The sequence below is a fragment of the Cricetulus griseus genome, assembly GCF_003668045.3.
Source record: "Cricetulus griseus strain 17A/GY chromosome 1 unlocalized genomic scaffold, alternate assembly CriGri-PICRH-1.0 chr1_0, whole genome shotgun sequence".
Classification (NCBI taxonomy): domain Eukaryota; kingdom Metazoa; phylum Chordata; class Mammalia; order Rodentia; family Cricetidae; genus Cricetulus; species Cricetulus griseus.
Window position 1 is genome coordinate 136,371,594 of NW_023276806.1, and position 26,711 is coordinate 136,398,304.

General features: G+C 42.4%; 1 protein-coding gene across 3 annotated transcripts in view; it reads left to right on the forward strand.

Moving 5' to 3' along the window:
* The window catches only part of Hmga2 (high mobility group AT-hook 2), a 119,899-nt gene that overhangs the window by 72,009 nt on the left and 21,179 nt on the right, over positions 1-26,711 (forward strand). The window contains exon 4 of one of the 3 annotated variants that reach the window (XR_004771733.1): positions 2,347-26,676. The exons of the other annotated variants lie outside the window; for them this stretch is intronic. The gene's annotated coding sequence lies outside the window, so the exon portion shown is untranslated. The remainder of the gene's footprint in view (positions 1-2,346; positions 26,677-26,711) is intronic. 3 annotated transcript variants of the gene reach the window in all.

Below are 26,711 nucleotides of genomic sequence, written 5' to 3' on the forward strand. Positions count from 1 at the left end.
TAATCTAATTTGACAGAGTGAGAGCCTTTGAAGTCCTAATTCTCTTTTGCATCCAATAAACCGGTTTTTATAGTGACTGAACTTTTAGGCAGCAGCCCAAGGCTAAACTCATGTCAGGAAGTTGCCCATGAGGTCACATGGAACAATGGCTGGAGGGGACGATCCTTTGGAAGTCTCGTGAGAGAAGCAGGCTGACTGTGAGGGGTTTCTTGGGGGACAGGGGTCAGTGCCTCTGCAGATAGCATCTTGCAGGCGTGTGGAATGTTTCTGTCTTACATGAGTCCTCAAAAGACCTTTCCTACACAAGTGGGTTGACAGAAAACTGGCAATGTTCGTTACTGTCTGTTTATAGACACATTTGTGCTATTATTAGTGGGCTCTGTGGCTTTTGCAGGGAAAGTGGAGGCAGAACCCTCTTGGTGACATGTGGTTTGGTTTATTATATTTCAATGGGAAGACAACTCCAGGTTCCACCGTTAGCATTTCCATTCTGAGTTGTAAGGAGGTTCAATTGACAAACTTTGTTCTTTAAGGGTATTTTTGTTTCTGTTGATTACATTGGGTGCCACTTAAGAGAGGTACGGAGGCAAGGTGGGGCGGGGAGGGGAAGGGGAGGCCAGGGCTTTCAAGAAGGCCCAAAATGACAAGCTATGTCAGACATCCAGTAGACATAGAGTAAGGACTTTCTGTAGAGTAAGGACTTTATATTTTCTTTTATTCTTTGTTTAGACTGTAAGTTCTTTGAAGGCAGAAAATCCTATCTATCAGGCATTATTGGCTTAGGATCAGATGCCATTGTCTAAAAGCCAGTGAAGTTGACCAACATTAGATGAGGGCGGTTGTGATGACTGGGAGCATTAAAGATCAGGGTCTTGTCAACTTGAGTTTCTTTCACAGTCACTGATGTTAACTAGTGCTTTGCCCTGAAGCTATCAGAGCGGAAGCAGAGAATAAATGGAAATCAAGTTCCCTTGCCCTCTGTCTTCAGTAGAAGGGGAAGTAGTCAGAGCTGAGAGTTATGAGCCTCACAGTCTTTGTCTAAGTTAGGGGACCAGTCAGCACTCAATAACTACATGGGGGGGGGGGAGTGCTACAGTGCTGTATCTCTCTTTGGAAGCTCCTGGAAGCCTTTACTTTGGTGAATTCTTTGTGAATGTTGGTGGTTTAAGAAAGAAGAGTAGAAAAATGGAGTGGCAACTAAGAGGCACCTAAGACAACATTTAGGGAAATTGGTTATTAACAGGAAATTATTGGACACACATTTTATTTTTTCTCCCCTGTAAGGACGTTACTAGGTAACAATAGTGCTGTGGCTGAGTGCTTCTGGGAAGTGGTAGGCGTGGGATTAAACAGCTGCACTGGGTAGTGATGATGTAATTGAGTTTCCATCGTAATTTCCAGTCTTTCTCCTGCTCCTGGGTGGTATGGACTACTATGTGGCCTAAGAGCCATTTCAACAGTCCAGCTAGCTCCTGCTACCGCTCATTTCAAAGGGAGCCTGCTACTTCTCTAGGCAACATCTCCCCTCTGCCCGGCGTCCTGATTCCTAGCCTCAAAAGCATACAGAACTGATGCTGTATCTACAAGCTACTGATGAAGGACATAAAGGAAGGGCAATGCTTCACTTTATGGAGGGGGCAGAGCCAGATTAAATAGACAAGCAAAGTAAGAATTTGCCTAAAATTTGCTATCATTTTGGGCAGAACTTGCCTTATTTTTATAGTGAAACATGTTGTAATATAAAAGCACTCTTTGGGTTACCTGAACTTAGCCTCCACACAGCCATTGTGTCTGAATGGCAGCCTGTATCCCACCTAGAAATAACTTTGCTCCCAGGCAAGCAGGCACCACCAAGAGCTGTGTGTTGGGCCACCTCACAGACACTATTTTCCTCTTCAGTCTCTCTGTTTGCTCATTCCTTTGAATGTTTTGGTCATACACTACAGCCTTTCTAGTCTTTATCACTACTTTAAATTCGTGTGCATGTGTCTTCTACATACAGTGTTTGTCCACAGTCTCCTTTCTTCTTTCCATTTCTGTGTCTTCCACCTCACTGTCCCTCATTGGTGGAAACACTGACACTGGGACATGGTGTGGAAGGTGCCTTTCACTTCCTCAAAGCATCTCTCATACCACGGGGGAGGGGGTGGGCTCTGCTGTCTTGTGTACTGGTCTACTTCTCTCTTGTACCACAAAGGCACCATGCTGTATTGTGTACCTGTCCACTTCTGTTTCGGAAGGACTCTTCACCATTAGCAACTTGTCTGGAACTTACTGGAGACTCAGTATGCTCCAGTTCCTGCTTAGCCATCATAATTTCAATAAGAAATTCATTTTGTTTTCCAGATAGTCAGTTTACAAAGAAACTTACTTCTGAAACACAACTCCTTACATAGATTGAGGACTTCCTGCAACGTGATCAAACTCCAGTGAAAGGCTTTTTGTTACAAAACTAATCTTGATGTACCGTGGCCCCACCTGAATTCCACTGTAATTGCCTTTACAACATGTATCCTGCCAATCGTCTCTAAAGGGGTTCCTTCTAGAAACTTCCGCTGGTAGAGCATTCACTGTGCTTTCTGTACTACAGAGAAATGGCCTGAATTAAGGATTTTCTTATTTTTTTAACTGTTGATGTAATTTTTTTAAGTGAGTAAATAGATTAGCTTTAATTTGGTGGCACATTACCCTTGATAATCATGTTAGTAACTAAATAATTTTAATTCCAAATCGTACATCTGAGCCTTCTGTTTGTCTACACATTAACCCCATACCTGGGAGCCACCATACTTTCAAAAGCACACATCAAAGTAATTGTTTTGCCTGGCGCCAGTACAAATTTCTGCTGGGACCTGCCCCATTTAATATAAATTATATTACCTGTGGCATTTAAGAGGGTGTAAGGTGTAGTGTGCCCTGCAGGCAGGAAATTTAAACTATGGGTTGCTTTTTTTTTTTTTTTCCAATCTCAGATTTGTTCCTGCAATGTAGAATATTTAATGTCCCTAGTTTTCTGTTTAATGTTTTTACAGGAATATTTTGAATCTTGCCTTCATAGGAAAGACAAGTTCAAATTTTTCTCACCTTCTTTTAGGTTAAGAATGACAAGTTCTCATCAGCAATCAACTTTAGAAAAATAATGAAGGAAGGGGAGAGAGAAGGTGATGAAGTAAAAACAGGGCTCTCTGACCAAGTTAACCAAACTGTTGTGCTTCCAGCATGCCTTCATGCCCCTGCTTTGTCTAAGCAGCCATGAGGCCAAAGTAGAACATCCGTAAGCAGAAGCTCTCAGGCATAATTGTAAGCAAATCCATTTAACACACTGTATACCTTACTTATAGGTCCAAGACATTAGCCTTCAAATGTATGACAGAACACATGGTCAATCAGTCTGGAGGGGGGGTGCTGCAACCCTCCATATGAGGTCACATTCCCAAGACCCGATGCTCTGGTCAGTCTGTGGCCCACTGGTTGGAGACTGCACACACTGTACTTGGGTATGGAATGTGAAGATGACCCACTTTTAGTAGGACAAACAAAAGGGTAAATAAAGTCAACAGCAGAGTAGAGGGCATTTGAAAACAGGTAGAGAGGAAGGAGAGAGAAGGAGAGGGGAAGAACATTGGAGGAGACCAGGGGGGCTGAGCCAAAACCAATAAAGAAGTTTCACATCTATTCTCCTTGGTGTTCCAGATTGTTCTTGGACTCAGTGGTGCTCTTCCATGGCCTTAGAAAATGTACCATTAGAAACCAGAAAACAATTCAGGCTTGGTGGTGCATGTCTTTAATCCCAGCACTGGGGAGGCAGAGACAGGTGGATCTTTGTGAGTTAGAGGCCATCCTGGTTTACAGAGAGAGTTCCAGGACAGCCAGGGCTACACAGAGAAAACCTGTCTTGAAAAAACAAGAAGCAGGTGGTAGGGACAGGCAACACATTCCCACATGTCCCCACTACCAGGGACAGAAGGTTCTTCCAGGTCCTTATATCAATAACAGTGCCCAGTGACCAAGGTGCTGCTAGAGGCTTTTGTTGTACTTAAAACATCTCTGTTGTCTTCACACGTGGAAAATAGATGCTGGTTTCTCCTGATTTTATAGGACAGTCCCATTTTTCACATCTTTTCTTTTGCCTTGAAGAAACAGCCAAGTACCCATTGTTCTGTGGACTCACCGAATTTAGAAGCTCAAATCCAGTGACCAAGTCTTGGAAATATAGAATAAGGAGTAGCAACGACTAGTAACTGAAAGCCAATAGCAAGGGAAGCTGTTTGTGAGTTTTCTCCCGACCCGTGTTCTCTTCCTCGGTGGAGCTCTTACACACTGCAGTAATAGGCCAAAGTCTTAGGAGGATGTACAGTAAGAAACAGTGCTAAATCCTGAAACATAACTAATGGGTGCTTCACTCTTTTTAGTGGTGTCTATTACAGATCTTCTTATAACTTTTCTTACACATACATGAAGCATTTTGATTGTATTTATTCTCCCCACACCTGCCCCCCCATGAACCCTTCAATTTAAAACAACACTGTGCATACAACTCATCTGGAATACTTGATAATCATATAAGGCCAGTTAAATTTGTTGTTGAAGATGCCTATGGGCCCCACAATTGGTTGCAGAGAAGATCCGGGTCTTGTCATAGAAAATAGATATTCAAAAGTTGGGAGAACAAATGTACCACCTCTACTGCTTGGCATTTAAGTGAGCTTTCAGATTAAAGGGTAGCTTAATAATGGGTCTGGTTGTTCACAGAATCAGGCTTCTGAAAACCTTTATATGCTTGCAGCCTTCCTTTCCCGGAAGCAGGTGACAGAGCAGTTAGCTTCCACATCCTCTGCTCATCAGAGCGACTTCTCTGCTGGCACATTGCTTGGCAGAGTGCCAAGGAAAGCTGTGTGTGCAATGACAGCAAGATTAGAATGCAGGAAACAGGGCTGGGGCACAGTCACTAAGCCTTCGGTCTGTTTCTCCTATTATCTTACCATGGCCAGTTCTATTAACACTGGTTATCCCTAAAGCCAAGACTGCAAATGAGCACTTTTTCATCCAAATTTCCATCAGTAACAAACTGAACTCCATTTAGGACCTCACATGGTCTCCCTTATCACATTTGAGATGGGGGGGGTGTCTCTTAGGATCCCCAAGTCCCCTGTTTCTTACACACACACACACACACACAGAGCCAGGGCATCTTTGAGAAAATAGTGGCATTCCATTGTAAAGGTTCTGTGTTGCTGAATATCCAAGACTTGGGATTCACTACATTTAGCTGTATGCTTATTAACAATTTCATGCTTGAAATTATTTTACAAGCATGACCAAACAGGAATGAGGCGACTATAGTGGCATCCCTTTACTAAAGACTATGCTTTGTAAATCTCGGCACACACACTCATACAACACATACACATACACATAGAAACAGACACCATGTATACACACACACACATATACACATGTGTACATATATGTATATATACATGTACATACACAACACACATGTATGCATAGACACATATATTATATATATGCACACATATGTGTATGCACACACTCATACATATACACATATGCATACACACATTTTGGAAACGCTCGTGTGCACGCTTGAAATGGGGATCCGTGATTTAGACACAATACTTTCCTCTCTTTCGTCTTTCTGCTCTTCTTAAAATCCTCAAGTTGCTTTCCCTACCACATGCCACAGAATGATTCGAAAGACAAGTTCTAGATATTTAAATTATTTTTTATTTGTGTCACTAAGCTAAATGACTTTTAAAAATCAATGTATTCAGGAATTGGTTTTCCACAAAGTACACGCCCTTAAAATTTTTCAAGGCAGCAAAAATAGACCCAACTCTGTGACCTCATCTGTGTTAAATTTGAATAAATGAATGAATAAACAAATGAAGGAAAGAATGTTCTTCTGGAAGCGCAGCAGGTTTCAACAAATAAAGAACAAAGCCTTTAGACATTGTTTCTCAGTGTGTCCAAAACCAACCTCATCAATGTGTTTGCAGCGTGGCATTAGTGGTCTAGACTTGGGTCTCCTCTGTGTTGTTCTGTTACTCAAGAGTATTAGTCGTGTTTATCAGTTCTTCAGCCACCTGAGGAAGCAGTCTCTAGAATTTACCATGATTCACGTGGAAGATAAAAGAACAAAGCTATGGTTGACAGACAGACAGCCCTCACAATGTTCTTGGCAGAATAGGCTAAAATCCCAGAGGAAAAGAATTGGGGTTTGAAATCGATTTAAGGACTTCAAGTCAGGTCTAGGCTCTGTTGGTTATTAGCTAGAAGGTTCCTTAGCTTCACGGGGCCACAGTTCTCACAAGACTAAAATGTAGATTGCCATAGGATAATGTCTGATATATAGTGGAACATAATGGGGGCAATATAATGTTTGAAATATGAGCATTATTAAACCCACATAAATGTAAAGTTTAAAAGAAATTAACCATTGGTATGTAAAAAGAGCCCCTGAAGTGCTTTCTCGTTTAGCTGCTAATGCTTTAAATGCATTCCTGCCTGAAAGTGGGACCATTCTGAAATTCTTCCATTCAGATAAAAATCTACATGGTGTGAATATCTTTGAAGAAACAGGTGCTGTAGGCATAGTTATGCCAGACTTTCTTTGGTGGTATTACAGTGTGTGTGTGTCTGTGTGTCTGTGTGTGGGGGTGTGGATGTGGGTATACATGCACCTCAGGTGTCATTCTTGAGGCACTGTTCACCTTGTTTTTTGAGACAGTGTCTCTCTGTTAGACCTGGAGCTTCCTGGTTAGGCTGAGAGACCCAGGGATCCTTCTGCCTTTGCTCCCCCATTGCTCCTACCCAGCTTTATGCGGTGCCGGGGATCAAACTTGGCTCATGTTTTTATGGCAAGGACTTTACCACCAAGCCAAGCCCCCCACTAGATATGCTTTCAGCACAGATATTTTTGTTAATATTTATAGTCACAATTCCCGTTTCTCTGTGCCGCCCCATCCAACTTTCCTCCAATTGCTCAGTTCCCCCTGCTCTGTGCTGTGTTGGTGATGCACTATTCCAAGGCCATCTCTTCTCAAACCCTTTATCATAGTCTCCATTTAAGCAAAACTCCACTTTTCCTCTCTTCTTGACTCAAACTGGAAGAAGACTCCACAGGGTTTGTTCCTCAGCTACTCTTCAACAGGAGAGCCTTCTGGTAAGGAAGCTTCCCGTCCCCTGACGGCTAAAGCCCCGTTTCCTATTCCCCTTTCTTCAGGAGAGCTTTCAAAACAGCTGGTTGCCATCCTTTAGGTTAGTCCTTCCTAGACAGCACTTCAAAAACATTATATCATTTTCCAGTCCTCTTTGTCCAGCATGAGTTATAGAACTTCCTCTAGCCTTTTCTCATAAGGCATACCATCCAGGCTTTTAATGAGCAGCGTGGTGTAATTGAAAGAAGATGGGCTGCAGAGTCAGTCCCCGACTGCCTGACCCCAGTCAGAGCTGCCTTCTCTGACTTCACTTTCCTTGTCTGTCAGGTGGGGGTTAATGAGAAGTGTCTTACAGGGTCCTTGCCAGAACTTATGATGCATGTGACATTCCTGGCTTGTCCTCAGTGTTGTGATAAATGTTGGTCCCCTTCCTTCCTCCTCCCTTGTGCCCCTCCTCCACATCAGGTCACTGTTTCTTACTCCACAGGCCTAAATCTGAATACAGCATTGAGGGTTTGAAATAATCCTCTTCGCCTATAGCCTCTGAAGTATCCCCTTAATTATTTTCGGTTTTTTTTTTTTGTGTGTGTGTGTGTTCATTAGTAGATATTTTCATGACGTTCCCATATCCTCTACATGCAAGCACACACACTCCTCCCAGCAACCAGCTCTAAAGAGAGAGCATCCAAGGGAAGCAATATTCAAGGCAGTCCCTTAATTGGGTTGGAGAGACTCAGGTCAATCTCTTTGTCTCATATTCACCCTGAGCAATTTCCAAAGTTACCTTTACTTATGGTCTTTTCCAATACTAGGGAACCCATCAGATGCCATTCAGATCATTTCAGGATGCTAAGTTACTCTCTCTGGGTTGCCCTGCCATTGTGTATGGCACGCTTGTGCAAATTTTATAAAGGCATCTAACTCTAGGCAGACACAACTGTGCCTGGTAGGGGAGGGGGGAGGGCAGTGTACAGTCCAGAGGGTCGTCTAAATTTCAGGTGCTCTTGTACCTGTAGTAATCATAGTGTTGGCTCTGGTATGGTTCAACTTCATAAATAAAATGCTTTAAATTCATCACTGCCCCTGGCTCAGCAGTGCCATCCTGCATCAGCCCCTCCTTCCACTTTCCCGGTGTCTGTTATCTGCATGTAACCTTTTGTTTGTTCATTTGTTTCATTGAGACAGGGTTTCCCTGTAGCTTTGGGGCCTGTCCCAGACCTCACTCTGTAGACCAGGCTGGCCTTAAACTCACAGAGATCCGCCTGTCTCTGCCTCCCGAGTACTGGGATCCAAGGCGTGTGCCACCACCGCCCAGCTGCCAGGAAACTTCTAAACAGCATTCCATTCCGTACTCAAGGGACCTCCAATTCTGCTGGCCCTGGTTGTTTCTTTGTGTGCCTTTTAATGTCGGCCTTGATGGGCATATTTTGTGAAGTTCCCCTGTTCTTTAGGCTTAAACATTGTGCAACTGGAGATTGCATAATATAGACTTCACTAAACATCTCCACATTCCATTAACAGCGTCTTAACAAGTGGGAAATTGGCAGGAACTTGTGTCAGTGCTGCTTATAGTCTCCCTCTGCCACATGAGTGAGTGTCTCAGTGGCCTGAGGGGAGGCAATAGGAGGGATAGAAACACTTGGATGATGAACACAAGGGTGATTTTTATAGGAAGTAAGAGTTCTATGTTTACAAGGGCTGAGGGGCTGTCTTCCGAAGCAACTGCACTCCTAACGAACCCCTCAGAGGACTGTGGAGGATGCAGTGTAAGATACATTCTTTAGGAGTCGGCCCAATCAGTTGTTGTGGCCATTCAGTCTACAAGACTTGGCTGGCTCTTGAGTTCATTCTCCAATGCTCAGAGGCTTTTCCTAAGTTGATCTCCAGCAGTTAGATGACTGCTTTGATACAAGCAAACTAAAGCTATAGGAAGGGATGAAAATTAAGAATTGGGAAGTTAAGACAAGGTGGAATTTGCTGGCATCTTAATGTCTTACAGATGGGCCTTTTGACTGATAAGCTTGGTATGGCGTTAAATGTACCTTGTCTAGATTTTTCTTTATTTCCTTTATTTCTCATGTGCCTGTTGAGGCCAGTGCCTCAACAAATTTGCACAAGGGTGCCTGAGAACACAATAGTAAAACAACTATTGAGTTAAGTAAACAGTAAAGGCTAATAAATAGTCAGATAATTCCATCTGAAAGCATTTCTTTAGGCTCTCCAAATTGGTAGCTATCAGATGATAGCAAGTGTTCCCGATCACTCTTGAAATACAATAAAGTAACCTAGAAAGTGTTCTTATTTATGACTTCTCTTTGAATCGTGTGTTAGTAGATGTCGTTTTGACTTTGAGGCAGTTAATATCTAGAACAGTTGTTTGGCTGTGGAAATAAAAATATTTTTAAAAAGAAAGAAAGAAATTATCTAGAAGGGCCAATTGTTGTGGTGCATACCTTTAGTTCCAGCACTCAGGAGGCAGAAGCAGGTGGATCTCTGGGAGTTCAAGGACAGCCTGGGCTGTGCAGAAAGACCTTATTTCAAATCTACCCCCACATGCACACACACAAATTAAGTATAGAAGAAAAGCTAGTGATTTTTCATTGACGACTTGAGGGAAGGGTACAGGGGAGATGGAAGAACAGAGAGGGAAAGGGGGGCTGTTGAAATGCACCCCTGAACTTGGGCACTACAGCTTGTACAATGATGAGGAGGGAGCCCGATGAGTCTATTCTGGGAGGGGGGATAATAAAATTTGATCCTGATGTGTCTGTTGTAGATGGCAGTGAAATATCTACTCTATATATTTTCTGGACAGTAAGAAATATGGGCCTGAAGAGAGGATGAAAGGTCAGGGCTAGTGATAGGAATCTGGGGCTCATCTGTGATGGGTGCTAATTGAAGCCATGTGGGTGTACCAAGGGAATCTGGAGAAGGGAAGCAAGGAGAAGGAGCCCCTGGCTGAGCCCTGGGGAACTAAGTGGTCCTGCAGAAGTGAGGAGACAAAAGCTCATGAAAGTATCTGAGAAGCCCAGAGCCCCGTGTCCCCATGTCTCAAAACACCTCTGAGCCCCTAAGGATGTTGCCTATCCATCACTGTGGACCCTTAGAATGTGTTTGGTGGCCCTCATAAAAGCAAAGGGCAAAAGCCAGGACCTTTGGTGCTTGTTTTTCAGAAAGGAAAGAGTGGGGCAGAATCTATGAGAGTGATCGCTCATGTGACCTAGGTAACACTTAGTTAGTGCTTGTTTAATGAATGGCCAAGTGAGGGGGTGAGTACATGTACCAAGCAAATGAGCACGTACATAATCATGTTTCTTCTTTTCATGAACACGAAGATAAATACCTGTTAATAAACATCACTAAGCGATCCCAAAGGAGAAAAGGAGTTGGGAAAAGAAGACATAGTAGGGGAAGGGAAGAGAAGGTGTCATAGTTTAGCCAGAAGGAACATCCTGGCCTGTGCAGTCATTGGATGCAATGTCTTAATATATGGAGTTGGCCTTTAGTCTGCTTATGTATCTAATTGTTTCTGTTACATTCTTCTTTCTCTAATAGAACTTTTCTTCTGAGTGTCCTTCTAGACTCTAATGAGGCCCCTCAAGTACTTAACCTATACTTAATGACTTAGTTACAGAGGGGCAAGTTTTCACTAATTACTATAAGTGAATAATTACCCAGAAAAATTAATCAGGGAGAACTTCCCATTTTGGTAAAGAAAATGAAAGCTCTCTTTTTTTTCACAGAGAAAGTTTTTAAATTGGGATATTCTAAATAAATTATTGGCTTTAGGTGCATGGCTTGTGGCATGTCCTCTCGAAGTCAGCATCACAAAATGCCCTTTCTGATAATTGAAAAAGGAAAGATATGAAACATATTGTTTTCCTCCTCCATTTTTGTGCTATTTTCCTAAGAACACTAGTTTGTAAATGATCCAGCAACAGGGTCAGTCTTTGAAGGAAATCACATTTTCATTTAATTTTATGATATGAAGATTAATAAAGGAAAGCCAAGCTTGCTGCAAAGTAAGGTATATTAGGAAGGAGCAAGCAGGGACTTTGGAGACCAGTGGTACCCAGTCATTAATTTTGAACCTGTGAAATATTTTGATAATTTGTCTACAAGATCTCTTTTGTTCTGGATACTTGGAATACTTCAATAATAACGATGAAATGTGGCTAGCCTGTATGTCATGGTGACCTCCAAAATGTCATTTCCACATTCTTAGACTTCAAAACCAACCAAACACATTTTTTCTCAAACTTTGAAGAAAAAAAATTGCCCATGGTAAAGATCAAGGTGACAGATTTCAGGAGCTGGAGGACTCTGAACACTGTCTTGTAGGTGACACATGAATGTGACTGGGTAGGGTTTTTTTTGTTTTGTTTTGTTTTGTTTCCAGTACAGTCCTATGTGGGCAATGAAGGTGTCCCAGAGGGTCATGATGTGACTTACCAAGCATATAAACGTCTCTGGTATCTGTTCCTCATAGTAATAACTGCTTTTAGGAATGAAGGTAATGATATACTAGAAGAGGAGAAGAGAGACTGAAGAGATGACTCTGTGGTTAAGAGTACTGACTGACTGCTCTTCCAGAGGTCCTGAGTCCAATTTCCAGCAACCACATGGTGGCTCACAACTGTCTGTAACTCCAGTTCTAAGCGACCCGACACATATGGCAAAAGACCAATGAATATAAAAACAAAAAAAATTAAAAAGAGGGGAAGATTCCTGCCAGTAGGTTGACCATACTTTCAAAGCACTTTGAAATAGATAGATAGATAGATAGATAGATAGATAGATAGACAGACAGATTTAGATAGATAATAGAGTTATAGCTAGATGTAGGTGTATAGGTAAATATGTGTGTTGTATATATAAATTATATGTTAATGTTATTAATATATATTTAATTTCTGTGGGAAAAGAAGTATACCATTGTGGTAAATCTCTTATCAGGATAGAAAGGAAAAAGGTTGAGCCAGTCTTGATTTGTCTAATAAAATTTTTCTACAGAAACAGATTGCTGTCAGATAAGAGTATTTTTCAGACCTCATAAAATTTGCACCAGTGTCCCTTTGGAAACTTTATACCACAGAGATATCTGTGTGGTGTAAGTCCCCCAAATGGCAGACAGAAAACACTATAAAAATATAGATTGGTTTCCTGAACAGAACAATAGCCTGCCTTTGTCACTCACCCTGATGAACACATTAGGCAGTATGACAGGCTTGTTAAACATGTAACACTGTGTTACACTGAAGACACGGCAGCAGCTTAGAGTCTCTTGACTTAAAAGAATGAGATTGAAGCAGGAAAGGTATGTAATCAGATGTGATGCTTTTAAAGGAAAACCAACTATATACTGGCCCACTTCCCTGTTTATGCTCTATTGCGACTTTAGTAAGGATGAGGAATGTGACAGCTATGGTGGCACACACCTTTAATCCCAGTGCTCAGTAGGCAGAGACAGGTGAATCTCTGAGTTTGAGGCCAGCCTGGTCTACAGCGTGAATTCCAGGACTACCAGGGCTACACAGAGAAACTCTGTCTCAAAAAACAAACAAACAACGAGGAATGCAGAGAAGCCCAATCAAGGTCATAGAACTTCACAGAAGCAAGAGTGGATTTTCTGAATACCTAGGAAGAGGCAGAGGAGTAAGAGGAGGTGATTCACTAGCAGAATTTTGCACATGAAATAAAACAGAAGAACTGTAAGATTTTCAAAAAATATTATTTCAAAGCATAAGCCAGTCATTCTCAACCATTTGTGTAATTCTGGCACTTTTCTTTATTCTGTAAGTTAAAGCCACCATTAAACTGGTAAGGATTAAGATGCCTCTGACCCTGGTGTGGTAGTGTATTCTTGTAATCCCAGTACTTAAGAAGTGAAGGCAGCAGAGGCTCAGGATCCCATTCTTCTACAAAGGGAATTCAGGGTCAGCATGGACTAGAGACCCTGTCTCAAAAAAGAAAAACAAAACAAAACAAAACAAAACAGTATTCGGTATTCTACTGATAATACTAAAACACATGCCATAGAATGACGTTAGTGGTAAAACATCTATATAAATAAGTAAATAAATAAAAATAGTTGCCGGGCGCTGGTGGCGTATGCCTTTAATCCCAGCACTCAGGAGGCAGAGGCAGGCAGATGTCTGTGCTGTTTGAGGCCAGCCTGGTCTCCAGAGTGAGTGCCAGGATAGGCTCCAAAGCTACACAGAGAAACCCTGTCTTGAAAAAAAAAAATAGTGCCTACTTAGAGGATTTTCAGATCTGTAGCTTATCTGTGGCTGAGTTAGCACTTTAATAATACTCCACTGTCCACAAAGAATTAAAAAACGATTTACAAAGAATGCCATAGACTTTGGGCAACTGGGTGTTCAGTTTTTCAAGATGGAGCCTGAGGTCTCTGGCATTCAGTAATTTGTTGGTTTTCTCAGGCAGGAAGTTAAAGCCCCTGTATGCTGGTGCTTGGAAGAAAAATAATTTCATTTGTGATTCTACACATTTCCTGTAGTCACATCCCGATAGAGCTCGGGTTGTTACTAATTTGAGTTTGAGACAAAAGCTGTGTTTTAAAACTTTTCTTTGTGAAAGGAGCTCTTAAGTGAAAGATGGATCCTGGCTGGTGCAGAAAGGGAGTTGACTTGTGGAGTGGGTTTGCACAGGAAACCTGTGCCTCTAGGTAGTAATACGATTTCAGAAGAAACCGCTACACCTAAGCAAAATATTTCCTGGATTCCCAAATTTAGAGTCTGTGAATTTGGGAATATGCCAAGTCTTCAGAAATATCAGGGGCATAGTAAAAAATAATAGAAGACTCTTGAGAAAAGAGGTGGGGCAGGCAGGAGAAAATGGAAAGGCATTGCTTAAAATGTGTATTTTAGATCTAGCTCTGCAAGGCAAGGCTTTGGGAAACGGATTCCCATGAGCGCTCCTCGGCCTTCCATACCTGAAGTTGAGGTGAAACTGCACATCCCCACTGGCTGGCAGACTCCAAAAAAAGGTAGCTTGCTCCTTTAGCTGACGTAATTGGCAAACTTGGGCCCAGTCAAGGAAAAAAGAAGAAATGAACAAAAAACAAAACAACAAAATCAAAAGTCCATTCATAAAGAGAGATCCTAAGACTCTACGTGGCATCTCCACCCCATCACTTTCTCCTGTTCCTCTCCCTTCAGACTCTCTCTTCTCCCACACAGTCCCACTTCCAAGCTTCCACGTCAGAGAGACAGATGATAGTTAGGAAGGTAGTGATACTTGGGGCTGGAGAGATGGCTCAGAGGTTAAGAGCATTGATTGTTCCTCCAGAGGTCCTGAGTTCAATTCCCAGACCCCATATAGCATCTCACACATATCAGTAACTCCCAGGGGATCCAACACCCTCACACAGAAGGCAAAACACCAGTTCTTATAAAATAAAAATAAATTATAAAAAATATGATACTTGTCTAAGTTTCGCTCTTTTCTTTTAACACAATAATCTTCAATTCCATTTATTTTCCGTTCTTAACAGCTGAATCAAATTCCAGGTTCCTCAATAACACCCCCCATGTGTGACAGACAGACAGACAAGACAGACAGACAGACAGACAGACAGACAGACAGACAGACACACACACACACACACACACACACACACACACACTCAACCACACACACGGAGGCAGGGAGAGAAAGATCCATTCAACTGTTGATGGTCATCTCAGATGGTTACATGTCTTGTTCACTGTGAATAAATGCTACAATAGACATGGATGCATCCACGTGTGTGCTGGCTAGGCTTCCTGTGCATATTTTCCCAGCAGTGTTATGTTGGATCTTACAATTGTTCTATTTTCAGGTGGCAGGCAGCCACCATTTTTATTTCCACTGTGGCTGCATTACAAACTCAGAAGTGAGTTTTTTTAAATGAACAAGCTTCAGATTCAGTTACAAAATGGATCTTCTTCAACTTCTTGATTTTTCTTTATCTAATCCCATTGTTCTTCATTCTGTGTTTGAAGAGAGGCTCAAACTTCTTCAGTGCAGTAGTTTCTGGGGTGTCAATTAGATCTAGGATAGGCACTCAGATTTTGTAGCCCTAGAACTCTCAAACTCTCATTACCATTTAGTTGTCTTTTTAGTTGCTTTACCTAACACAACACAGTACGTGTGTGCACTCTCACGCACGCACGCATGCACACACACACACACACACACACACACACACACACACACACACACACACACACACACACTTCTGAGGCCATTCAGAAGCTAATTTGAAGTTTGGCAAGGGGTATTTGCTGTGGATTAGAAGGGAGCACTGTGTGGCTCAGAGGTTATGGCTCCCTCTGTCTTCACATCCTTCCAGATTTTATTCCTGCACAGATTTTTACCCCTACAAGTTTCTCATCCTTTTTTTTTTCCTTTCCTCTTTTCCAACTTTCTATGGGCACACATCTCTGCCCCACTCCATGCCTCTTCCACCATCTTGTCACATTTCTAGAGTGGCCTGAGCAATAAACGTATCAGAGGAGAGAGAAACCATATGTTTTGAGGTGAAAAATTAACAGAATAAAGAAAGAATGCCATTTATCTTCAGCCCCTGAGAAGGCCCAGGAGCTTCCATCCAGACCCTTCTTAAAAGTCCTCCCTGCGCCACTCCCCCCACCCCCTGCCGCCTTTTATGAAACCCTGGTCCTCCTCAACTGTCAAATTCCAAGGTGAATTTTAAAAGTGCGTTGTAGAAATTTTTAACTTTTTAAATTAGTTGTGCCGGTGCTCAGAGGTCTTTTTTTCCCCAGCACTTTCGGATATAAATGTGTCACGTTTAAGTGACAAGTCTTTGCCTTGGCAAAAATGAGTCCCAAAGTTGAAAACCATTCATGTCCCAGTCACCGTTGCAACTGCATCTGTTCCCATCAGGCTGTGGTTAGCCCTGAGCAGGGGGAAATGCCCTACTGGTTTATGAAATAATCTGAGAAAGACACACACTGCGACCCCCAGGATATTTCATTTCCAAATCCTTGGATGAGCAGCCTGGCACAAAGCTCACCTGCATGGCTGAGATGGAGAAGAGGCAATTTGGACACCAGCGTTCCCATTCTATGCCCACTCTTATCATCTGAGGTTATCCCTCTAGGGGAACACTGTCCTTTTTTTATCTGCCTTTTGTGTCTGAGCTGGCACACAGTGCTTCAAACACAGTAGGCACTTAAGTAATTTGCTCCCTGAACTGAGGTTAACCCTGTGACTCACAGCTCTCCAGTCTTCATTATGGAGTGAAAGTGAAATTAAATGCAAATGGTTACAAAGTGCTCAGGCGAAAATCATGACATGCAATCCTTAAAATCCCATAGACCTTTGCAGGGGGCTGCAGACTCTGGGTATTTCCAGATATAGGCGCCCACACGGGAGGTGGATGTGTATGTCCCCACATAGGTTCTTACATGGCAGAAGGAAGGAAGTTGTGAAAGAGGAGAAAATAGAGCTATTGACTGAAGGCCACATAAAGCTGTTTTTAGAAAGACTGTTTCTGTTGTATTGGGGAATGCTTCCTCGGGGGGGGGGGGTATTTTGCATCCTCTTTCCATTAAGTCTATTTTGGGAAGACATTACAGAGGATAATATATTACCAACTCCCAGGGATCCCTGAGCAACACAGCCTCTATTCTCATTACACACTTGTTCGGCTCAGAATAATTATAATGTTCTCAGGAATCCTACCCAGGACAGTCAACATCTCCACCAAATCAGTGTTTATTAAGGAAGCTCTGCTTTCTTTCTTCTTCTTTTTTAAGTGTTAATTTTTCCCCTAAAAGCCCTAAGTGAGAAGGAACAACAGCTCTGTCTGCAGCTCCAACATTCACTCAGTCTCAACGGGGGCGAAGTCTAGCAATTGTTTTCAGAGCGGCATGGGGTTCCTACTCTGGGTTGAAGATTTATCAGCATTTTGGCAAGGACTCCAGTTACTGTGGACAAGAAGTTTACTTCTCAATAGCTTTACAAATTATGTGTTTAGCTTTGTAGACTCAATTCCTGGGAGGTAGGGAGAGGAGTAGAGAGCTAGGTTCTGGAGCCAAGGTCACACTTGAGATTTAAAGTGATAGCTTGCATTTGCCTCCCAAGCACCACAGTGTGAACAGTTGTTTTGTTTGGTTCGGTTTCCCACCTGCTTACAGTTTGCCCATATAGTTCTGTATGGGCATTGACTTAAACGTTAAAAGATAGCGACAGAGATGTTTGGTAATAAAAAGTTGTTTAATCATTAAACCGCCACCATTTTCTCTTGCCCTTTATACCCACCTTCAATCAGCTTTGATGCTGGTTTACAGTCTTATTAACTACAAAGATCACAAAGGAAGGGTTAGCAGAGATCACCAGCCCCAGCAGGAAACTCTGAAACAATCCTTTTGTCACAGGAAGCCTCCAGCCAGACTCCCTTTGGCAGTCCCCTGACACTGGCTTGGAGGGAGCTATGGAGTAAGGAAAATGCATCCTGTAATTCCAGAAGCAGTCTGTTCATTCGAGAAAGACAATAAAGGCCTTCTTGTAGCTTGCCCTGGCATGGTCACGCCTGTCATCGTTAACCGTGGTAATCTCGTTGCTGCATGAGTGTAATGTCGGGTGTATCATAGAAGTGCCTAGGTGGGCCTCACCAGGGCTCCTTTTTGTAAAGTGAGAAGAACCTGGGTGCTCTGCGGCTTCCCTTCAGCACTTTCGAGTTTTATCCCACTAATGTAAAAAGTTTTATCATTAATTTTTGTTTGTTTGTTTTGTTTTGTTTTGTTTGAGACAGGGTTTCTCTGTGGCTTTGGTGGCTGTCCTGGAACTAACTCTTGTAGACCAGGCTGGTCTCGAACTCACAGAGATCCATCTGCCTCTGCCTCCCGAGTGCTGGAATTAAAGGCGTGAACCACCAATGCCCGGCTTAAAAATTTTATCACTAATTTTAAAAGTGTAACATAACACGGGTTTTGAGCCAGTCTTTAGTCCAGACCTAGACTGACTTTTACAAATGGCTCCCTTTCCCTCTCATTTCAAGATGGTCACCAGGTACCATTCTTAGAAGAACTGAATTTGATTCCCTTTGTGAGGGAGTGGGGGCAGGACAGTTTTCCAAATGTAATCCTGTGAATTACCATCAGAGGTCAAGCCAGGCCTGTGAAAGGAATTGCAGCCATATGGGGGGGGGGGGAATGAGGGGTGTTAAATAGCCTGTGTACCTTTTGCTGCCCAATGCATAAAGCACACTGGAAAACAAAAACAAAAAGACAGCCCTTTGAAGTGGCCAGGTTAGAGGTAACATTGATAATTAAAGAGCAAAAAAGCTGTATTCTGCAGAATTTGAAAGAGATCCCAATTTTCACAGGAGAAGTGAAAGCTGGAGAACTTAAGAGAATTGCTTAATGCCTCACAGTGACTCAGAAGCAGAAAATGAGTGAGAAGCTGCAGTCATGACCAGTAGTTCCTTGTGATGTGGGCTTTCCAAACGTCTTAACCAGATTAATGCAAATATCTCCTGCAAATGTCTCCTCATTTCACCACTTAGAAACATAGGGCTCACTGGATGCCACTCATTCCTTCCCCCCCCCCTCTCTCTCTGTGTGTGTGTGTGTGTGTGTGTGTCTGTCTCTCCCTCCATCCCTTTCTCGTAGACATTCGGACCTACAAACTCAACAGCCTAAACTCATCTACTTTAAGCTTTTTCATTGTCTAAATTTTTACAAGTTTTAACTTGGTCTGTGTGCAGCAAATTTGCAGTCTAAAACAAAACATCCAGGGAATTTTCTGAGATTTTTTGTATAGTCCTGGATACCTAGGGGATGAGTTCTATGTTTTTTCTATGTAAATACTAGGAGGAGGGGACAGTAAGCCACTTGTGAAGAGTGCTTCTGGCTCACATCTCTGTCTTCTGTGTTCCTCTATGGCTGCCTCAACACACTGGCTTGAGCAAGTGGTGGTTTGTGTTCACTTTCTCATAATCCACACTTACTACATATCTTAACATCTGAAGATGAAAGGAAGACATTGCTAATTATTTTTTTATTTAAAAGAGTTTCTCATGCAGTGCATTTTGGTCATATACTTTTCTTCTCCCAGCTCCTCCCAGATCCTGGAAAGGTGTTGCTAATTTGAAGTACCCACCTTGGTTTGAATTTTAAAAATCAGTCTAATTCAATTTCATTTTTCTTAAAGAATGTATATTTAAGTAGTAATTCACACAGGGAAATAAAATAAATCTTGTAGGTATTTCAAGTAACGTCCATTTTAGACTAAGTTCAACTGAAAGCAGACTTCAAGGGAACTATTCAATGCAGTCACTGAACAATCAGTTAACTGGCTGTTTGCCCTTGTGCAAATAAATCATTGATCCATTAAATGAACTTTTGTTAAGTGTCAAGACGTAGCAGCAACATAAGTGCAAGGTGTTTGGCAGGAACTAGCAGGTTGTTCTATGATGATAAGTAAGGACCATAGGCGGAAGGAAATTGTGAAAGATAGATAGGGAGACAAGACATCAGAGAAGCTGAACTGGCAGAGACTATTTTCAGAGCACAATGTTTTATGAGCTCCAATATAGTTGAATGCGTCTAAGAAAAGATGCCTCCAAGAGCTCCTTTGTTCTTTAATGTATATCCTATGTCTACACAAAATGTTCCTTTCCTGTGGCTGGACGGTAGGAAGTAATCTATCTTCAATCCTGTTTAGTTTGTAAATAAAACTGTGAAAGGGGCCTACTGAACTTTAAACAGGCATTCTCCTCACTCTTGGAGTCAAGTCAAAGGGCATGGCCAAGACCACTACCTCAATCCTTCAGGGACTGTTTACAAAAGATTGAAAAATGTGCCCATACCTGCCCTTCTGCAGGGCTGGCTCATTTCCAGCTCTAATGGGAGCAGAGGGCAGAGCTTGGGGGAGCCGGTACTTTTCATAGATGCTCTCTGCTATATGCTCTCTGCCTTCACCCGCTAAAATTACAATTTCTGTGACGTTCCGCTAGGAAAGAGACCCTTGGCTGCCCCTCCTTCTGCCTGCCCCTTTGCAGCTACTGGGACTCTGCCTTGGACTAACAAAGCAGACTGTCATTTCCTCCCTTCAAATAATGAAAAGTGGAAATGCAAATTTCCTGTGCAAGCCCTAAGTATCAGGTGGTATTTCCTTAATATATTGTTTTTGACCTTTGGGGAAAATCCGTATTATAAACTGGCTTTGGAAAAATGAAGACACTATCAAAGTTCTGTATTTTAAGTAATCAATATCTCAATTTAGAAAAAAAAAATTGAACTGTGGCCCTATACCAGGAAATGATGTAAATCTTGTGTATTGCCTTTAATTTTGTAAGGTGGGAAGGACAAGAAAGATGATATTGAACAAGGGAGCTCTCTAATTATGCAAGGTTTTGAAAAACAAAAAGGAAAAGGCCTATTTTTAAGGTTTCCTGTAGGGCCTGACTATTAACTGGATGTCTTAACACGTATCTCATACATAGAGTTAAGCATAGAGCGGTTCTGACAGCAGATCTGAGCTGCGCTGAAGGTAGAGACCAGTGTAGTTTTCACTCACTTGCCCAGCAGCACTCAATTTCAACCTTGCCTTTTGTTCAGCATCAAAGAAAGTTTGTTTTCTGGTTACTGGGTTTTCTTTTTTAAACACACATGTTTCATAAAAGGGGCTTGAGTCATTGCTTTTTTTTTTCTAGCTATTCTTTGTAAAACTATTTTTCTTCTCATGGTCCTTCTGCATGCCATCACACTGTGGGTTTTTCTGGTTATTATTTGTTATTTATTATGTTTTTTTTTTTTTCTGCTCGTGGTCCTTCTGCAATGCACTGGATAGGAAAACATAATTTTGTTCCTTTCTCTCTTCCTTTGAAGAAAAAACATTTAAGAGGTTTAAATACCATTCACATTTTGGAATTTCCTTCTTTATTTCCTCCCCTAAACCACCATCTCACAACTATATAAAGCAATCCAATGTTGAAAGAGTTTCGCTCCCATAAAGACCTTTTATATGATTATAACTCCCCTGTTTATCAAGGGCTACAAGAATGGGAGCCAGGAGCTAACTGAGTTTATAGCTATGTGCATATGAATATACATGTATGTGGGCGGAGAGGTTTACGTATATACCCAAGTGTGTACAAATGCTTACACGATTCTTAGCATGCAAATTGCCAATCAGATGTCTATATTTTTCTTCCCCGCTAAAATCCTGAACGTGGGACCTATTAGTTAACAGGGGAAGGACCGACATAATCAGTGAAGGACTGAAATTTAAGGAACCCAAGACCCTGAAGTTCATCTGACTATCTGACCCTTGGATCAACTAATTACATTTGCACAGTTTAATTAGGCTTGTTCTTTAATTGTTTTGTGGTACTTATTCTATATTTGGCTTTGGGGCCCAGGTTCTCTAGCAAAAGGAACTGCCTAAAGCCTGTGAAGCAAAATAGCCTTTTCTACCACCAAGAAAGAAATGGAGAGAGAGAGAGAGAGAGAGAGAGAGAGAGAGAGAGAGAGAGAGAGAGAGAGAGAGAGAATGATGAGGATGATGGTGCACTCTCTCTCTCCTCTCTGTCTTTCATTCAGTCAAGGACCCTAGCCGATTGGATGGTACCACCCACCTTCAGTCAGGGCACATCTTCCCTCCCCAGGGAAATGTCTCTGGAAACACCGTCATAGGCATACCTAGAAATATGTTCCCATGGCGATTGTAAACCCAGGCCATTGAAAACCATCACATTGCCACATCTTCCCTTCTTTCCTAACACCCATTTTCAGCAGCACTGCCCCTCCCAATCAGTTTGTAAGTCTCTGTGAACTGCTCAGACTCCTCACAAATGGTTTACATTGATCTCTATGTCCACTGCCGCCCTTCTGCCCTTCCGAGAGAAGCAAGTCCTACATCTCTTTAAAAAGAGACACACAAAGAGACACCTTTCCATTCTGCCTTCGGTAGGCTGAGTACATTGGGAAAGCTACTGCTCCACACAGCTGAGTAAGGAGACTGTACAACTCCTTAATGGTGGTGACTTTCTGAGCATTCATAAATTACAGAGAGGATAAACCTGGCGTGGTGCACGAGGCCGGTGACAATTTCCTGTGCTCATTTCCTCAGCGTTGCAGTAATGACCGTATTGTTTAATAATGTTAGCATCTTTTTGTACTTTGATGTTTTGGCTTCTCATTAGAGCACTACTGGAATTCATGCCACTGAATGGTTCCTTTTAGTCCCCAGCCCACTGGCATGTTTGCATTCCTGTGTTTTACTATCTAATAAGTTGTGGCTGTAACTGGAGAGTACAATTCCTGGCCCCTGTGTTTTTATCCAAGCCATGCTTGGTCGTGCCTCCATTTTCCCCAGTGCCAATGCACCATGCATAGTGGCATAACTGGCAAGCTTTTTTGCTGCCATGTAACCCTCTTCATACAACGGGAGGTTTGTAAATCGAAAGCAATCTGCATATAGTTCGATGGACCAGGAATGTAAATCCCGAGCTTACAGCCTGGCAATTGTCAGGTTGACTTTCTTTCTTTCTCTCCGTGGACCCCAAGTGAGCCTGAGTATCTCCACAAGTTCAGGAGACAGACTCAGCCACTCTGTGACAACAGAGCTGCCATTCTCTGAAGGACTTAAAGGCATAGCAAAGCAGAAGAAGGAGCTGTTCCTCGTACAGGAATCCCAGCAGAAAGTGACACGGCCAAGCCAGAAGTCGGTGTTGGGTGCCCTGGCACTGGCATTACAGGCATTTGGGAGCTGCCCAGTGTGGGTACTGTGAACCAAACACAGGCCTTCTGCAGGGAGCAGTAAGTGATCTTAATAACTGAGTCATCTCTCCAACCTCAAATTTAATAAAAGTTTCTTCCTAAAGAAATCCTCTACAGTGGCACATTTTAAAGAATCTTTCCCAGAACCACCCCTCCAGCTTTGCAGGCAGGAGAACAGGGAAAGCTGGAAGCTAAGACTTACAGGTGGCAGTTGAGTGACTTAGGGGTTACATTGTTGATGCAGTGTCATATGGTAGCAATACTATGAAAGGGCTTCACAGAATTCTCATACATGCCTCTTACATGTCACTCCAATGTCCATGTAGTTAGAGCCAGTCATAAACAGAACCTGTAGGTCAGAAGTAGTTTGTGAGCCACTGTTAGTAGGCTGCTTTACTATGAAATGCTGATTCTTTTTAACTATTGTGAATGAAAAAACTCTCTCTGTGTGTCTCTGTTGTCTTTGTGACTATAATGAATGCCAGCATTCCCTGTGTCTCTGTCTCTCTCTGTCTCTCTCTGTCTCTCTCTGTCTCTGTCTCTCTCTGTCTCTCTCTCTCTCTCTCTCTCTTGTGTGTCTCTCTCTCTCTGTGTGTATGTGTGTTGCTCTGCCTTTGTGACTATTATGAATGCCAGAACTTCCCCCTGTCTCTCTCTCCCCTCTAATGGGTGTGTGTGTGTGTGTGTGTGTGTGTGTGTATGTATGTCTTGCTCTATTCCTTTTATTGACCCCTTCCCTTAAGATTGTTGGGAGGAGGGCATCTATATCTGCCAGTCAGTCAGGTGCTTTGAATGCCAAGCTAGTGCTGAATATAGGAAATGAGTTTAGATAATATCTCTGAGAACTGTGCACCTCTAAACTCTGCATCACACAACACAAAGGAAACTGCCATTGCCCTGGGTGGGATATAGGCGAACAAAGCACGTGAAACGCTCTGTTTTGGTGGCCATGCCCTGAAGGCCACAGAAATGACAAGGCTCGAGTGACAAACTAGCAAATGGGAGAACTATGTGGATTTTAAGTGTGCACTGTGGAGTCCTGTGATTATTCCCAAGGGTGCTGCCAAGGGCTTTGATATTAAACAATGAAATCATAAACACTGACATGGCCTCCATCGCTGCTGCTGTGACTGTAGCCACATTGGCCACCCTCTGCAGTGCTATTAAGTGGTGTTTATTACATTCTTTGCCACCAGCAGTGGAGCCCTGCACCTTGGTGACTTCTGATGTAGCCACCCCCTACTACCCAGTGAGGCATCCACATTATACAGATGAGGAAAGTGACATTTAAATTGCTAAGGAGTCACACTGCTTGTGCATAGTGAATCCCAGCCCTGACCTCTGGTCTTTCTAATTCCCAAACCATATTTGCTAACACTGTCTTGCAAGTCCTTTCTCAGCAGAACTCCTCCTTAGGTACCAAGAAGTTATCTCTAAACTTTATGAAATAAATTGAGCTTCTTGGAGGGAATCCCCACCTCACCCCAAGGCCAAAAAGCTGCCTTGTAATAGCTCAGACAAACCAGCTTTCACATCCGGAAAGGGCAACGGCAGTCAGCACCTCCTAAACATCCTTTCTTTACTTAAAAAAAAAAATTAAAAATTAAAAAAAAAATGCTACTAGCCTAATGTTCCCTCTGAGATCAGAAGTACATACACATATCTGGCAGCAAGTCCAGACATACCAAAGCATGTATTATCTAGAGCCAAGGACTGGAATACCACCACATCTGCAGAGAGCTAAACATCTCATTTCAATAGACAACTTGTTCATACGTTGGGATCCTCCCTGCTGAACTGACAGGCGGTCTGGAGAGCAGTGGAAAACAAAGAGAGCAGTTATTGCCGGCTCAGGGGGCCCCGGCACACCCCCGGGGTTCTGCTCTTCAGTGTAACTGAGCAGAACTCCGGTTGACTCCCATTAAAAGCCGGTAGACACTTACTGAAGACTCCGGAGTGTGAGGCCAGAGGAGCTCATGTTATTTATTCACTGCCCAGCATCTCCGGAATTCCTTTTGGACATGGCCAATGAGTTACAGCCGGGTTTCAGGCAGCATGGCACATTCACGCACTGGCTGTCGGGAGGGGCTTCACTCCAGCCCACAATGAAGCAGAACTCAAAAGTAGAGTTTTCAGAGCAATGGTCCAGCCTGGCCAGGAGAGCCCTTTCATAATAATTGTAAAGCTGAGACTGCATAGTAATGAGAGAGCTGTTCTACCTCATCGGACGCAGCCCTCAAAGGCAGGACAAAGCAAAGACCATGAAAAGCCTGTGGGAAGGGGCTCCTATCAGCCATCATACTGGTTTCAGCTGCCTCTTATTTCTTATCATCCTTGGGTGGCACAAAATGACCCTTTTCGATGCTAAAGGTGGCTTCACTTGACCTCATTACCTTACAGGGGAATCTGCTCAGCATAGAGGAGGAACTTTTTCTTCCTCTGGCTCGGTGGTTCTCAACCTGTGGGTCACGACTCCCAGTTGTGAACTCTGCTTTCTCTGAACTGGGGCATGAAATGGTCAGTATTAGGATCTTTGACTAAATTACACCTTAAAATATCCATAAGTATTATATGTATAAGCAAACTTGAAATGGGGCATTTTAAATACTAACACCTCCCCCCTACCCCCGTAGCAATGCAATGCACTGTGGGTAAAAATGAAGTGTCACTTGTGGTCATATTCCAAAGGAATGTGTACATTCCCAAAGGCATCAGCCAATGAGTGCAGACACCGTGCAGGACAAGGGATTAAAGGGAAGAAATGTACAAATTTCTTTAACAGAAAGCCATGGAGGTGAAAAGTCTGATGCTTCTATGAGGACCTAAATGACATCCCTACTGAAGGCAAGGATCTTCATCCATCCTCATACTTTTGGTTCCAAACAATAATACATAACACGAGATTACAACTCCATAGTTGTAGAAACTAGGTCTTGTGTTTCATATGCTGTATACACTATAGACATAGAATGTGTAGCTAACATTTGTACTATAATCAAAACTGAGAGCAAGTGATGAACAAAACTAAAACAAGGAAATAATTCACTAGTATTCATCATGGGCACTTTTGCATTCAGAGCCTTACCTAAATTTTTCAGAGTTTGAGGGGAATAAAAGATAAATAAAAGGATTGAGACAGGTATATAGTGATAGAGTTACATTTGACGAGGTGGAATTGCTACTTTCAATAGAAATCTAACAAAAAACAATATGCTATTTAATTTGTGAAACACTTGAACATTTTTTTTCTTTTATCTGGAGATCAGGGATTGGCCCAAGTCGACCAGTCTTCATTCTTCAGCCTCCCTAGTTTTGAAATTTCAAGTGTGTACCGTACCACTATGCCTGGCTCCAAATCTTGAACTTACAACAACAAAAACCTTTTCTGAACCAAAACTGTTACTATAAAAAATAGTTTCCTAATGCTGATTTGTCCTTAAAATGCATTGGAGACATCCTTCCTAACCCTGGTCTTTTTTTTTTTAAGTTATTTTAAAATATAATTTTCTCATTTGGCCATTTTTCTTCATGAAATCATAGTCTTAGAAATATTTTAATTATACATTCTTTAAACGACACTATTTCAAACAATAGTTGGCAAAACAGTGAGTTTTCATTTTTAAAAACTAGGGGTAAGCTGAATGATTGTCCCAAAGACCTGTCTGGGTCCACGTGATATGGAGATCGAAAGATGTGGACCAGGTACCCTGGACTAGAGTTGGGACTTCCTTCTGACTGACCTTGTAAGTTTTTGAAGGTCATCCCACCTCTGTGTGTG